Below are 14890 nucleotides of genomic sequence, written 5' to 3'. Positions count from 1 at the left end.
TGGCGGAGGATGGTGATCCATAACTGTAATCCGATTCACTGGGCAAACTGAAGCTGATAGATTGTTTGAACTCAGGAGTTCTGAGCTACAGTGGGCTATGTCTATATAGATATAAATATAGGAGGTCCAGGAGCTAGGGCAACCACATTGTACAGTGAGGGCAAATTGGTTCAAGTTTGGAATGGAGCAGGTACAAAATTCCTGTGTCGATCAGGAGTACTGCACCTGGAACCAGGAAGTGCATATCCAACCTCAGACACAGATATATGACTCCGAGCAAATTGTTTAACCTGTCTGCCTCAGTTCTTCATTTATAAAATGAGAATAATAACTCCCAGAGTTGTGAGGCTGAAACAAGATATTTATAAAGTGCTTTGCAAAATGTTTTGTTGGGCAACTGAGTGGCAGAGTGGATAAAGTGCCAGACCTGAGCTCAGATCTGCTGCATTACCACCTTGGTAAGATGGGAAAACCTAGTCTTTTAAAAGAAAGTGAAAATCATCAACAAGTAAAACATTCCAAAATTCAGACAAGAATCAGTAAAATAATTAAATAAGAAACTGGACTTCTGTTATATGCATTTTTGTTAATTTATAGGCTGTCCCAAAATCTTGGGGTATAATATATAATATATATCCTGTATGCATTGGGTAAGGACAATATAAAAATGAGTGAAGTGAACAGAATCAGTTATGTGATGATTACAACTTTGCAAAACTTAAGATTTATGATTGATGTAACCATCAGCTGTGATTCTAGAGGCCTGATGATGAGGCATGTTGGCTCCTTTCCAACAGAGAGTTGGATTCATGGTACAAAATGAAAAATATATTTTTCAGATGTTTCCAATGTGTGTATTAATTTTGTTTGTGACAATTTTTTCACGAAGGAGGACTGGACATTTTTGGTGGTGGTAGTGATAGAATGATGGGGCCAGTGATCTACTGAAAAGAAAAAGAGAAAGGAGTATAACTAATCATTTAATGCACAGAAGAAAGTGGAAGGAATTTCAGAAGGAGGGAGAGGCAAGCAGCACTCTTTCCAGGAAACTGACTTTTTTTTCAAAATTAATTTGACCATGGAACATTTTTGGCTTTGGAATATGGAACCCATGGCTACTAGTTTAGTGAGATTGAGAGTATATAATATGTCAGGAATAAAGAGAAGTCAGAAGGTTCCTAAAGGTCATCCAGTCTGAGTCCTTCATTTTACAGAAGAAGAAATTGAGGTTTATAAAAGAGAAGTGATTTGCTCAAGTTTGATAGTTATTTGAATGTGAGCCTTCTACCTCCTAATTCGGAGTTATTTCTACTACATAACATTACAGGAAGAGTGAAAATATGCTAAAACAGTGAATATTTTGTTACAATTTGGTATTTTCAAAGGAAAAATCATTAACATTAAGATTTTCTCATAGAATTCCTATTCATATTACAAAGAATATCAGACCAAATCCTACAAAAACAGTTGATGAAAACTGCCTTTAGACATAATTGCCTCCCACAAAGAGACACAACTGCCTCATTATTCTTACCATAATCTTAATGATCAATTCACTTATTAAACAGGCATTTATGAGTGTCCACTGTTGAAGCAACATCTTTATTCCTTATTTCTCTAATAATTTCTACTTGCAAAATACTTGGAAATTTTCCCACTTGACTTACACTTTTTGCCAAATTTACCCTCCCACTTTACTTTCTTTCCAGTTATTTCTTGAAGTTTCCCAGAAGTGGTGGGAACAGGAAAAGCAACTCTTTTCAGGTGTTTTTGAATCAGTAGTCAGTATTAACTTATGGTAATAGAAATATGGGACTTCATAAAAATGTGTCCTCAGGAAGCAACATTCAGTAAAAAGAAGGTGGCGTTTGGAGTCAGAAGACTTGGTTTCAAATTCCAGGTTTGCCCCTTATTTACTTGTGTTACCTTTGAAAATTCACTACAACTCTGGCCTCCATTTCCTCATCTGTAAAATGAAGTGAATGGACCTCAAAAACCAAATCTATGATCTGATGATTTGCTTCCCTCTTTTCAGTTTATGCGGTTCTGTAAAAAGAGCCTGTCTATTCATTTCATTATTTCTTAAACTAATAAACTCTGGAAAATTCATGTGTAGATTTCCTGAAAACAACATTGGAACAAGAAATCAGTCCCTTGGAAAGAGAATTTGCATAGTGTACTGGAAAGAAAATCTGACCCTGAAACCAGCAGTTTGGGGAAAAATTCTATTTAATCATTCTCTTTATGTGTACCAGGCAACTTTCCATAGACCCATCTGTTACTGAGCAGAAAAGTCAGTCCAGAATGAAAAGGCAGTAGAGTCTTGGTAATCATGTCACAAATAAAAGCAGCAGCAATAGTTACAATAATAATTAATAATAATAAAAGATGATTATTCTAAGTTCTTGATGAAGATTCCTATTAAAATTATAAGGTATAAACTAAAAAAAATTTCCTGGAGAGACAGGAAAGACATAAACAGAGGCACTTCCAAATATGCCAGTGAGTTTAGACAGGAAATAATGTTTGTATTTAGTACTGCATATAAGCAAATCTGTCTAAGGAGATCTCAAAGGCACACTCAAAGCAGCTAAGTAACTAGTGGTAAACAAAAAATAAAAAAAGAAAAAAAAGAAAAATATTCCAAAGGAGAACACAGAGTTCTGGAAAGTAATAAATGTGGCTCTATGAATAATAAATCATGTTAGATCAGAATGGTGTTTTGGAAAAAGCACTAGAGTTGGAGACAGGAACTGACTGTATAGTTCTAAGTCTTGTCTCTGAAACTTATGAGATGAGAGTAATGGGGCAAATCACTTTATCTCTTTGGGACTTGATTTCCTCATTTAAAAAAGGAATGGGTTAAATTTGTGAGCTCTAGCATCTTTGCTGACAGTGTTAGGTCTCCTAAACACATGGAAAACAGTATTATAGCAGCTTTCCTTTCCTAGGTTTTCTTTTATTCTCTCTCCTTTTTTGGTTTTTGTGACATTGCTTTATTCTCAATACACATAAAGTGTCTCAACATACCTCATACCTCTTTTTCTGGTTCATCATCAATTTCTTGTCCCTTAAATTTTGTCCTACTGAATTTCAACATGACTAGTGTTCTCATTCTTTTTTATATGTTCAATCATCATCTCTTACTGGATGCCATTCACCAGATAACTCTTACATCCCTGAGGTGTGACCACACATGGCAAAGGAGGTTGAGACGGACTAGTCAGATCAGAGAGCAGTCTTATAAAAATACAGGGAAAAGAGAAAATTCAGGCTGAGGGGATGGTCAGCAGCGACAACTATTGTCAAAATTGTTTTCATAAAGCACAGGGAAGTGGGGGAAGGTTACACACGTTTATATAGTATCTTCTATGTGTCAGGTCCTGTGCTAAAAGCTTTACAAATGCAATCTCATTTGATGCCCACAATAATCTTGTGAGATAGGTGAGTTATTATCCCCATTTTATACTTGAGAAAACTGAGGCATGCATAATTGAAAGAGCTTGTTCAGGGTCATAATGCTATTAAGTGTCTGAGTTCAGATTAGACCTCAGGTCTTTGGGACTCCACTCCCATGTTCTACACATATGTCACTGTTGAAGACTTTAGCTGAAAAAGGCCAAGGTTTCCCATTTCATCCAGGGCCATCTCCTGATCTATATTTGGCTACTGGACCCGATGGCTCTGGAAGGAAAATTGAGGCAGGTGACCTTGCATAGCCCTTCCTCACTTAAATCCAATTCAGTCACGGTGTCACCTCCCTGATGTGATGGTTTTCCAAGAGAACAAAGGACAAACAACAGCAACAACTGAAAACTCTTCTTTTTGCCTCTAGAATAAAATATTAACTTCTCTGCCTGGCATTTAAGGTCCTCTACAACCTAGTTTCACTTTTATTTCTCATGAGGCCTCAACTTCATCTGTTCCCCAGCCTTAAAATTTCACCTCCCACCTCCATTCATTTGGTTTTCATTCTCCAAATCGGGATTGAAATCCTTCCTTAAGTCCTCCTATTAGAATTTTAATCTTCCTTCAAAGCTTAGTTTAGATGCTCCCTGCTCTGTGAAGCAAAATACTCCATACTCATTTATCATCACCAGATAAAGAATTTTATTCAGAATTTTTGCTAACCGAAAATGGTAGAGAATTGTTTAGATTTTAGGAAGAATTTCTACATGGGAGTTGGTAAGATCCATAGAGAGAAACTACTATTGCTCTCCTTTTGATTACCTTTATATTAGCCAATTGCATCTACTTGATGATGTTAATATTTAGGAATGGAATGGTTTAGGGTCAATTATTGTTTATCTAAGAAATTCAACTAACATTAATGAATGTCTGCTATTTATGAGACAGTGTCCTGGACGGTGCAGTTTTTGTAGATGTCAACAGAATCACTGCCATCAAAGCTTATAGTCTTTAAGGGAGGATATAATATGCTTATCACCAAGGACTGGGAGAATATGATGTTACTAAGTACTTTCAGCACGCTTGGGAGATAGGTGTGTGGATTACGTGACCACTTGTGATTCTCCTGAAGCCTCTGATTCAGCAATTAAAAAAACTATGATAAAAGCCTCATTATCCTGCCAATGGATGATGAAATAGGATGCCGCTCATTCCTGTGATGTATTATTTCCATGCCTCCACAATGGTGCTAACCCAAATGATATAGCTTTAAACTTTTGAACCATATCATAAATGTAGATATTGTTATTTCCCCTAAATTCTGAAGCAGGAAAAAAATTATTGTATTGGAGACAAAAAATTTAGGAACAATACCAAGAAAGAAGAGCACACATGAAAACGGATTAGCACTAACCCAAATAATACAGAAATCAAGGGCTCAATTCATTGTCCTTTGAAATTTCATTGTAGTCTAAAAATGCAGGCTAATTTTTGTAATTAACATTTAGCTAGCCAAATTATATTCTTAATGTAGACCAACAATATTCCACTTTTCAAAGTTGGAACATTACTGTTCCCTAAACTTACCTGATTGCCTAAATTTATACAATTTATCCTCTGTGGCTGTTAAACACTCTCTCTAATTTTTTCATTTTCTTCATTTAACTTTCATTCATTTATTCATTCAATAAATATTCATTAAGCATTTGCTGTGTGTGGATACTAGTGCTAGGTACTAAAGAGGTGTAAAATGTAGGTCAGACACAGTCCAGGACCCTGTAAATCCTATGGTTTAGTAGAAACAAAATTCATAAAACATAGATAACTATAATGTATACTATTATATGTGTATTCAGGTTATTAAAAAGTGCTGTATGAAATCTGATTGAGAAGGTCTTTACCAAAAAAGGAATCAGGGAAAGCCTCCTGAAGGAGATAGTGTTTGAGTTAAAGGATAATTAGGAATTCAATGTGCAAAGAGTTTAGGGTTTAACTTTTCAGAAATAGTAACCTATTTGGTACAAGCATTAAGGATATATTTTGGGAGAAGGAAGAACACAGTATATAGTCAGGGGTGGGGCAAGCCTGAGGAATACAGTAGTTCAATTTGCCAAGAGCAAAAAATATGAAGGGGAGCAGTATGAGATAAGACTGAAAAATTAGGATGGCACCAGGTTTTTGAGGCCCTTGAAAGTTAGGGAGAGGAGTTTCAATAATGGCAACCAATGGTTATTACTTTATTTTTTTAATTTTTAAATTAATTTTTATTTTTTTATTTTATTTTTGCTGAGCCAGTTGGCATTGTAACTTGCCCAGGTTCATACAGCTAGGGGGTGTTAAGTGTCTGAGGCCAAATTTGAACTCGGGTCCTCCTGACTTCTCCTCTGCCCCCCAGATACCCCCTAATTACCATTTTATTTAAATAGTGTGAATATTTTTAAACAGGTGAATGGCATGAGTAATTCTATGATAAATGAAAAAGAAAGGTAGATAGTAGAAGTTGGATGATTTATTAGGCGATAAGTCTTGGAAGATAATAGTGAGGACCACTGACAGTGAGACAAAAGTGGGAAAAGAGAGGAGAAAAGAGTGTGAGAAATGCTACAGGAAGGATCTATCTGGCAACTGATTAGTTATAAGTGACAAATTAATATGTCATATTAGGAGACAAAGGAGTACAAGATAACTCCAAAGTTTTAGACATGTGAGACAAGGATAAATGATGGTCTCATGAACTGAAACAGTGAAGTAAGGAGGATTAATTTTAATTGAAAATCTATAAGCTTCAGTTTTGGACATGATAAGTTTAATATAGTGTGGATTTGTAGATAGAATTCTATATTTTAACTCAGGAAGACTTAGGCCCAACTCTTACCTTGGATATTTACTAGCTTAGTGTAACCTTGGGGGTATCATTTCATCTCTTTGTGCTTCAGTTTTTCATTTGTAAAATAAGAATCACTTCTAAGGGCCCCCCAACTGTAAATTCTGATTCCTATTCTAAGATGCTCAGGACATTTGGGTGTGATTTGGCATTCATGACAAGGGTCAGAACTTTACATATACAATGTAGAGAAGCAATAATGGTTGAAGTTGTAGGAGTGAATGATAATGCCAAGGAAGAAAGAGTAGAGAGAGAAAAAGAAGACAGAGGATGGACCTTTGAAAAATACCAACATTTAGAAGATTGGGGGAAGTCAGAGACAGATGAAGCGATTTAGAGAAGCTGGTCATTAACAAAAATATGTATTTAAATCAAGAAAGAAAGACTACCTGGTAGGGCAGGTGTAGTCAATAGCCTCAAAAGCCACAAAAGAGGTCCATCTGATAAAAATGAGGGCACAGAGTTTAATTGGATGATAGGATGGTTTTTGTTGATTTTCGAGTATATGCAATAGAATGGTAGACAAGAAACCCAAATTGCAAGGAATTGAGAAGGTAATTGGTAATGAGAAAATGGAGACTTAGTTGTAGACAGTGTTTTGAAGTAGTCAGATCATAATGTCAGGAGCTGGAGAAACTCTAAGATCAAGAGCAAATGAAAATGTAACTATACTTCAGAGTGTATGTGATGAAGCCATGCAGGCAATTCTCTAACCTATTTAGTTTAATCAGGATCTAGCCTCAGGTCTGGTGTTGGTTGAACAGAGGCACAGGGATGAAGGAACAATAGAGAAGAACAATAGGGAATAAACCAGGGAAGAGAATTTTACTGATTACATGCCAGTAAGATGCAGATTGTAGTTGAAGAGTGACCTCCTGGGGGAGCTCTCAGTGTGAAAATGATTTATTGACTTTAGAGGAGAAAATAAGAAAGTGACAACATGGGTGAAAACATAATGCTATAAAGCAGGGGAGTGAGCACACAGCCTTGTTTTACTCCATTGGTGACTAGGAAAGCTGGAAAGCATTGTCCATTGTCCAGAATTTGGACAAGTGTGACGTCATGAAATTGATTTACTATACTGATGAACTTCTCTAAGCAACCAAATTTTGGCATAATTTTCCACAAACTGTTATGATTGACATGTGAAAGGCCTTAGTCAGATCTACAAATGTTGATTTTTCCTGGCATTTCTCCTGGAGCTCCTATTGAGTATTCCTCAGTCCATTATGAAACTATACCGGGTTTTAGGTGGACTTTTTTCCAAGTGTAGGGTTAGCTATTTAGGTGTGTAGCAAGTCTTGCCAGCAATGACTAAGAAAGAGTCTCCTCTGTGGTTGTCACTTTAGTAAATATGGATAAGGAAGGCATCCTTGAACTTCTGAGGCTCCTCTTCTTGCCATATAATCTAGAAAAATTTAGTCAGCTTTTGTATGAGCAATAGTGCTTTACTATATGAAAGTAGACTAATGGCATTCAAAAAATGGAACTTCAGCTAGAGAATGATTGATACGATGAGTAGCTTCAGCATTGATTGATGATGGTTTTATAAGAATACTAAGGAAGTATTCATCCTATCTCTCTAGGATCACGTCCTTATCACTAATCAGTGTGATACCATCAGCACTGAACAGTTGAGATGCACCATAGGTCTCTGGCTCATAAATAATCTTCAGTGCATTGTAAAAAACACTTTGGATTGTTACTATCAGCATAACCAAAAAATCTGCATCTCTCTAAGTTTTGATTGTGCTTTACTTTTTATGGAATTAAATGCTACCTTCTTAGAGATGGATGAACTATCCTGCTGGTGCATCTTGTGACATTCCATTTTTCAGTTTAGTTATGAAAGTAAGTGGAACCAAAATGGAGAAGGTGGTCTCAAACAATTGTGATAGATTAAGGTCCTGAAGACCCCTTGAAATATACAGTCAAATATTTAGTGTTAAAGTGACAATTTGGGAGAGGTAAAAAAGAATAGGAGATTATGTTTAGGAGAATATCACAATTAAAGCTCTTGGTAGTGGTATTATTCAAAAAAATGTTAAATCTGTGGTGTGAATTTTGGTATGTTACTGAAGTGGAGCAGGAAAGAAGACTATTAGAGTTAAGAAAGTGGAGAAATTATGTGCTCAGCATTTTAGAGTAGTTTCAAACACAAATTAAGTTCCTGAGGTTAATTTTAGGATTAAATAGAGAGAAAGGCTATGATCTAGAAGCTAATGATGATGAAAAAATTGAGAGATTAATCTGAAAGAATGTAAATAACAATATCCAAGATGGAAAAAAAAGTAGTAGTAGTTCCTGATTTCAGGAAATGTTACTGGGGAGTTGATAAAATTGTTTATCTTCATTCTTAAGAGAACCAATGACAATAGAATAGTTTAGAAGCAGAATGGTCACTTTTCCTTTGGATTTTGAGACCCGGAAGGATTGGAAAAAGGAATAGATTACAGGGGAAAGGATTACAAAGGAAAAAGTGTTGCTAGAAAAGTCATGTTTTTGACGAAAAGGAGAAGATGTAAGAAGGAAAGTTGGTTAAAAATTTCATGTGTACTTGTGAATAGAATTCGGAACTACTCTTTCAACCCTCACTCACATTGGTAAGTTGAGGGTTGAGAAGTACTCACCTGAGAGAATTAACTTTGGGATAACCTTGAGGGGCTTTCTGAAATTTATCTCCTGAAATGTATAAGCTTCCATCTGGTGTATTCTTCTCAGTATCAATCAATCACTTAACAAGTGATTTCTGTCCTAGTATCCATTAACCAATTGAAATACACTGTGAGAATATAGCAAGACCTGAAGTTCCTATAATTATAAGCTACTCTCTTCTATTATTGTCTTGGTTCCTGGGGAGAACAGATCCAAGGGATTGACTGCTAACATTTCTTTCATTGGTTTCCTTCTAAGGGTTTAATAACCCATGGACAAGTCACTGTCTGTCTTGTAGGACATAGTCTCTTGCCAGTTGAATCAATTCACTGCTGGACTGGGTCTCACAAAGTCACTTTTTGGGGATATCTCACCATTAGATTTTACTTCTATGGCTTTATTATGGACTACCATTACCAGATTTCTGATGACTCTTTACCTTTGGAAGTTCAAAATCTGTATTGTTCTATCTCTAAAGCTTATTCATTGAAAACCAAGGAGGAACAGATCTAATAGTAATAGCAGAAATAGGGAAGACCTTGGGTTCACTGCCATACAGTAGCCTTGTGGAAAGATAATACAACCAGAGGCTCCACCTACTAACTCTCTTCACACCCAGAGAATTATAGCAGCTTTTGTCTCATTTAGCAGTAGGGAAAAAGAGGAGATTTGATTTGCCTATGCCTTTTGTAGTTAATTCTGGTTTCAAAGCTAATTAAGAAGCTTTCCATCACTCCAAATTAAAATAGCAGGAAACAGTCAAAGGATACCTTAATGCTTTTGAATCAGGCAAATTTCTCTCCATTGTATCTAACACATATTTTGAGAGGTAGGCTCATCTAATCTCTATGAAAGATGATACAAGGCAGAACACACAGAGCTCTAAGGACTTGGGTCCCCATTGGACAGTTCTCCTATTATATAAAGATGGCAGAAGTTTGAAGAAAATAGAGTGGTGATTTCGAAGGGCTTAAAGGAATTACTTGAGTTGTTAAAACTGGTTGGAGAAAATCTGGAGAAGCATAAGGATTAAAATTAAATAATTAAAATGAATTAATTTAATTAAAATTAAGTAGGGTGAGAATTTAGGAGGGTATGGTATAAAAATGTCACTTGAACCTAGACTGAATAAATAAATTTAAAGAATTTTGGAATTCATCTCTATCTTTGAGAAGTAACTCTTATATCACCCTTTTCATGAAACATTTTATGATATCCCAATGCCTGAGAAAAAAAATTTCTTTCCTCAATATTCTCATTTTTCTTTGACTTTTACTTTGTAATGATCTTTACTTGACTTTATTAAATTAATTAAATTTACTTTAATAATCTTTGCAATTGTTATTTATGTGTATATTTATACATGTATTTTTTCTCATTTATGTTTTCATGTGTTCATTTTTGTATCCTCACTGTCTAACATAATAGATGTCTAATGATTATCTGTTTAATAGAATTGTATTTGTGTGGGACCAATAGGTGACAGTCATAATAGACTACTTTGGTTGCTAATTGGACACCCAATTCTTACTGCTTACTATCTCTACCTTTATTTTAAGAATATCATTTCTACCACAAACTTGAAGGGAATTGAAAGCCAAGACACCTGGTAGAGTTAAGGCTGTAGCATTTTAGGCACATCAAAAAGTAGGGATCCTAGAGATGTTCTATTTATTCCCCCTTTTTTGTTGATCTCTGTGTTATTTTAATATATGTACTGTAAATTGGACTACTTCTCCCCTTACTCTCAAGGAATTTTGGATTCTACTTGGTCTATTTGACTCCTTTACTCATGGATGGGAGAAACCAATCAGAGACAAGAGACTATATATATTTTTAAAGAAACAAATTAAAAAAAAAAACAAGAATAATAGAGAGTAAAGGGATAGATTCAGAAATTATTAGAACTAAAGTGGGGCTGGAGTCAGTTATAAGCGAATATTAAATTTTCAGTTTGAGCATTTACACCTCAGAAATCAGCAATTGCCACAAAACAGAGTTTAATTCATTATTTTATTAATTGACTAGAATTAACAAAGTGTTAATAATAAGGTTAAATTTAAAAGATTGTGCCCTACAGTTTGTTCAACACTTACCAGCATATCTCTGTACTGCTTTATAAATATTGCTTAAGCTCAGCAGCGTGCAATAGAAGACTCAGGGAATGAAGTCATAATCACCCTGGAAGCCTGGTGACTGTAGGCTAATAATAATAATGACAATAAGGGACATTTATGAAACACCTTAAGGTTTACAAAGTGCTTTATATTTGTGATCTCATTGGAGTCTCAAAACTTTCCTGATTAAAAGCTAAAGAGAACCTGAGAGATCATGGGATCCAAGCTCTTCATTTCACAGAGGAGACACTTGAGGCCCACAGACTTGTCCAAGGTCACACAGTGACTAAGACAGGATTTAAATCCAGACTTCCTGACTCAGCCCAATGTTTTTTTCCCATTACACCACGCTTCCTTCCTGGTAAATATGGGAAAATAAAATTTGAGACTAACCAAATATTATTGAACTGTTCACTCTTAAAATTTTTGTGATGGGAGTTTAAGCATAGTGGGGAGAATTAATTCCTCTCTGTATCATGAACCAGTGCTAAGATACTGCATAGAAACTACTGCAAACCCTGACTAAAAAAACACTAACAGGGAATAAAAGGGCCACAGGCACAGGACATCACTGAGTATGCATTTTTTCAGAGTGTGTAATAAAGAAAAAGAAAAAAATGTTTATTTCTTCCAAGCAACAATTAACACTATTAGTTCTCTGATAGCAGCCATATTTGATAGATAATATAAGTATTCCCTCTATAAAGGGGAATCTATATCTATATAGACATCTATAAAGATATAGCTATATCTATATATCTATAAAGATGAAGAAACAGAAGTTCAATTAGGCTTATTTCTGATTACATGTAACTAATGTGTCTCAGAGTTTGTATCCTAACCCCAAATCCATCTGAGTTCAAGTGCAGAACTCCAACCACTATCCCCAAAATGATATCTCTTGATATCCTGGCCTATATCCATTCACACATAAAGATATTATTTCTTTCCCTCCATTTTTTCTTGAGAATAGTTTTTTTTCTATCTCCTTTTAAGTTAATTCTTTGTCCCTTTTGATTAGCTTTACCTAAACTGTTTTGCTGCTGGTCTATTACCACAGGTTCTCTCCTCTTCCCTGGCTCCCATTTGTCTATCTTTTCACAATTTAATTTTAATTTTTAATTTAAAATTATTATATGTATATTTTATTAATTTAATTATTTCTATTCATTCATTCTTCTCCACTTTACTTATTTAAGCAATTAATTCGAACTATCTCATCCCTTTGAATATTTTACTAGGACTTATTCCAAGAACTTTCTTCGATCTGACGTCCTTATTATTTATCTTGTATATTGAAATTTTCTGATTTCTGAACTATATTTTACTTATTTTTTCTTTATTGTGTCCTTCTTGATGTTAAAGATTCTGAAGCATCATGTTTGAACTCCTTTTTTTATCCTAATTTTTATGTTATTACAATTAATCAAACATTTATTAAGTGCCTACTCTGTGTCAATGTTTTAAATATTTGTTTGTATATCTTGATTCATTCTCTTCTTCCTTCCCCTCACTTTTTTTTGGCCATGTTTTATCAGTTTATGAGAGAAGTCCAGTCAAATAGAAGTCACATTTTGTGGTAAAAATTATCCTATGACTCAAATTATGTTGCCTGGCCCCATGTCTTACCTTTACCATTATTGGTATTCTTAAAGACCATAACATACTATCTCTGGTCCTATGCCAGGCCACACATTGACGGCTGATTGTCCCAGAAAAGCCCGTGTACTTTCTCCTGAGACAAGATGCTAAAAGCACGGCATTCTGAGCTCCTGCCAGTCTCAGTGGGAGTTGGGAGCTTAACTTTTATTCCAAGATGTTCCTTATTTCTTTTGCAACTGTGTTCTGTTCTCCTTAGGGAAAAAGTGATGATATCTGGTGGCTTTTTAAATTATTGCAGACATCTACAAGATCCGTTTTTATGCCTTTCCTACTTGTCTATGTTTTTGTCTGCAGCTTAAATGGCTCACTACTTAAAATGAGTTCCTATTTCTCCTCCTCCACTCACATCCTATTGTGTCTATTTTCAGCTGTGTACACAGAGTTGACAGCTGGGTGATGAGGAGTTGGAGTGGTTGGCTACAGACAGGAAAAAGGAGGAATTACAAGTTTGAAGATATCTGTGGGTCACCAAATGGTTGCCAGTTAGAGTGGGAGTATCTGACTATCTAAGCTAATATACTAGAGCAGGAGAGGAGAAAACAAAGGAAAAGCATGGGCAAAGAGAAGAAATGTTGTGGAAAGGCACATGTATCCCCAGGAGTTACTAGGAGCAGTATACATTTTATTTGAATAGTTTCTGTTGGTCCTAAAGGTGAAAGCCCAGAGCTCCAGTAGCTCCATTAGATTCACAGGTTGAAATAAGGAAGGCCAGGATCTAGGAAGCTCCTTGATTCATCTTACTACATGATAAATCCCAGTCTCAATTTCTTACTCTTTCTTCTTTTGCTTTTCCTTACCTAGGAAGTAAGATGTAGCCAGACACTTTAGCATTTAGAAGAAAAACATGAATGGATAAGAAGAAATGGGACCTAGGATTATTTTTAAATGATGCTACACTGTTAGTTCACAAAGTCTTGATCCTGCTTCTAATTTAGCATTATTTTTCTAGGAATAGGCTTTTACAAAATCTTCATGATTATGTTAGAACATCTTTAGGGGAACAGCAGGTAAAAATTTAGGCCTTTGCATACTCAAGAAACTGTCTAGAAAAACCTGAAAGAATCCTCCTACAACCACTTTAGCATAATCATGGAAGTCTTGGCTACTCTGATATCTGTAAGCAACACAGCTTCCTGGGCAACAATGGCATTATTGAATCATAGAGATAAAAATGGGAATGGTCAATGACTCAACTGAGAAAAAATGGATATCCATTTCAGTACCAATTTCCTCCCAAAAGCTATCCTCCTAGATCTTGTTGATACGTGGGAATGACCCAGTTTGGTAGTTGTTTATGCCTTATATTACCAGACATTATTTTTCTGTTCAGGGTAAAGTTCTTTTTTTTCCATGATGGGTTTTCCATTTTTGGAAAAAAGGCAGATTTTTACCATTTATCTTTGTCTTTACACCTCTACATGGATAAATTAGTAATTTTTTTCTTTTACCCAGGCATTGTTGACCTTCTGCAGTAAATTCTAGAAGCAGACCCTGAATGAGGAGAAAGCAAGAGTCAGCCAGACTGGATAGGTTCCAATGACTGCCTTGTTCTTCTCCTTTTTCAAATGTTGAACTTGGTGTCTTGCCTGGGAAGCTAATCCTCATGTGCTCTGTTGTGAATTGGCTGAAGTGATCTCAGAGCCATGGGAATTCAGCTGCTGGCTTTAGGGCAGGGCTTTTCAAACCTTCTGTCATGGACCCTTTGGGCAGTTTTGTGAGTCTAGGGATCCCCTTCTCAGATGTTTTCAAATGTATAAAGTAAAACATGTAAGAAATGTTTACAAAGAAAACCAAATATATTGAAGGACTTATTTTAAAAAATCAAGTTCATGGATCCCTGGTTAAGAGTCTCTACTTATGCAATTTTCAGCTTCTGAAATAAAATATCTAACTAACAGAGGTAAGTTTTTTTCCCAGGACAGTCAGCTACATCACTTTTACTGGATATCCAAAGAGTGAATGAGAAACTTCTCTAGAGAAAGCTTCCAATCTCTGCCCTACAAATCATGAAATCTCATTCTCTACTGCACCAATGGAATGAGCTAGTTCAAGGGCTGTCATAGCATTATTAGGTACACCCATGTCCCTTGCACATGTAGAAAACAGATGAAAGTTTTCTAAGGCTGCTGGTTATGTATAAAGGGAGAGACTGGGAAAACGAGAA

The sequence above is a fragment of the Sminthopsis crassicaudata genome, chromosome 5 (assembly GCF_048593235.1).
Source record: "Sminthopsis crassicaudata isolate SCR6 chromosome 5, ASM4859323v1, whole genome shotgun sequence".
Taxonomy (NCBI): domain Eukaryota; kingdom Metazoa; phylum Chordata; class Mammalia; order Dasyuromorphia; family Dasyuridae; genus Sminthopsis; species Sminthopsis crassicaudata.
Note: the sequence above shows the minus strand (reverse complement) of the source record.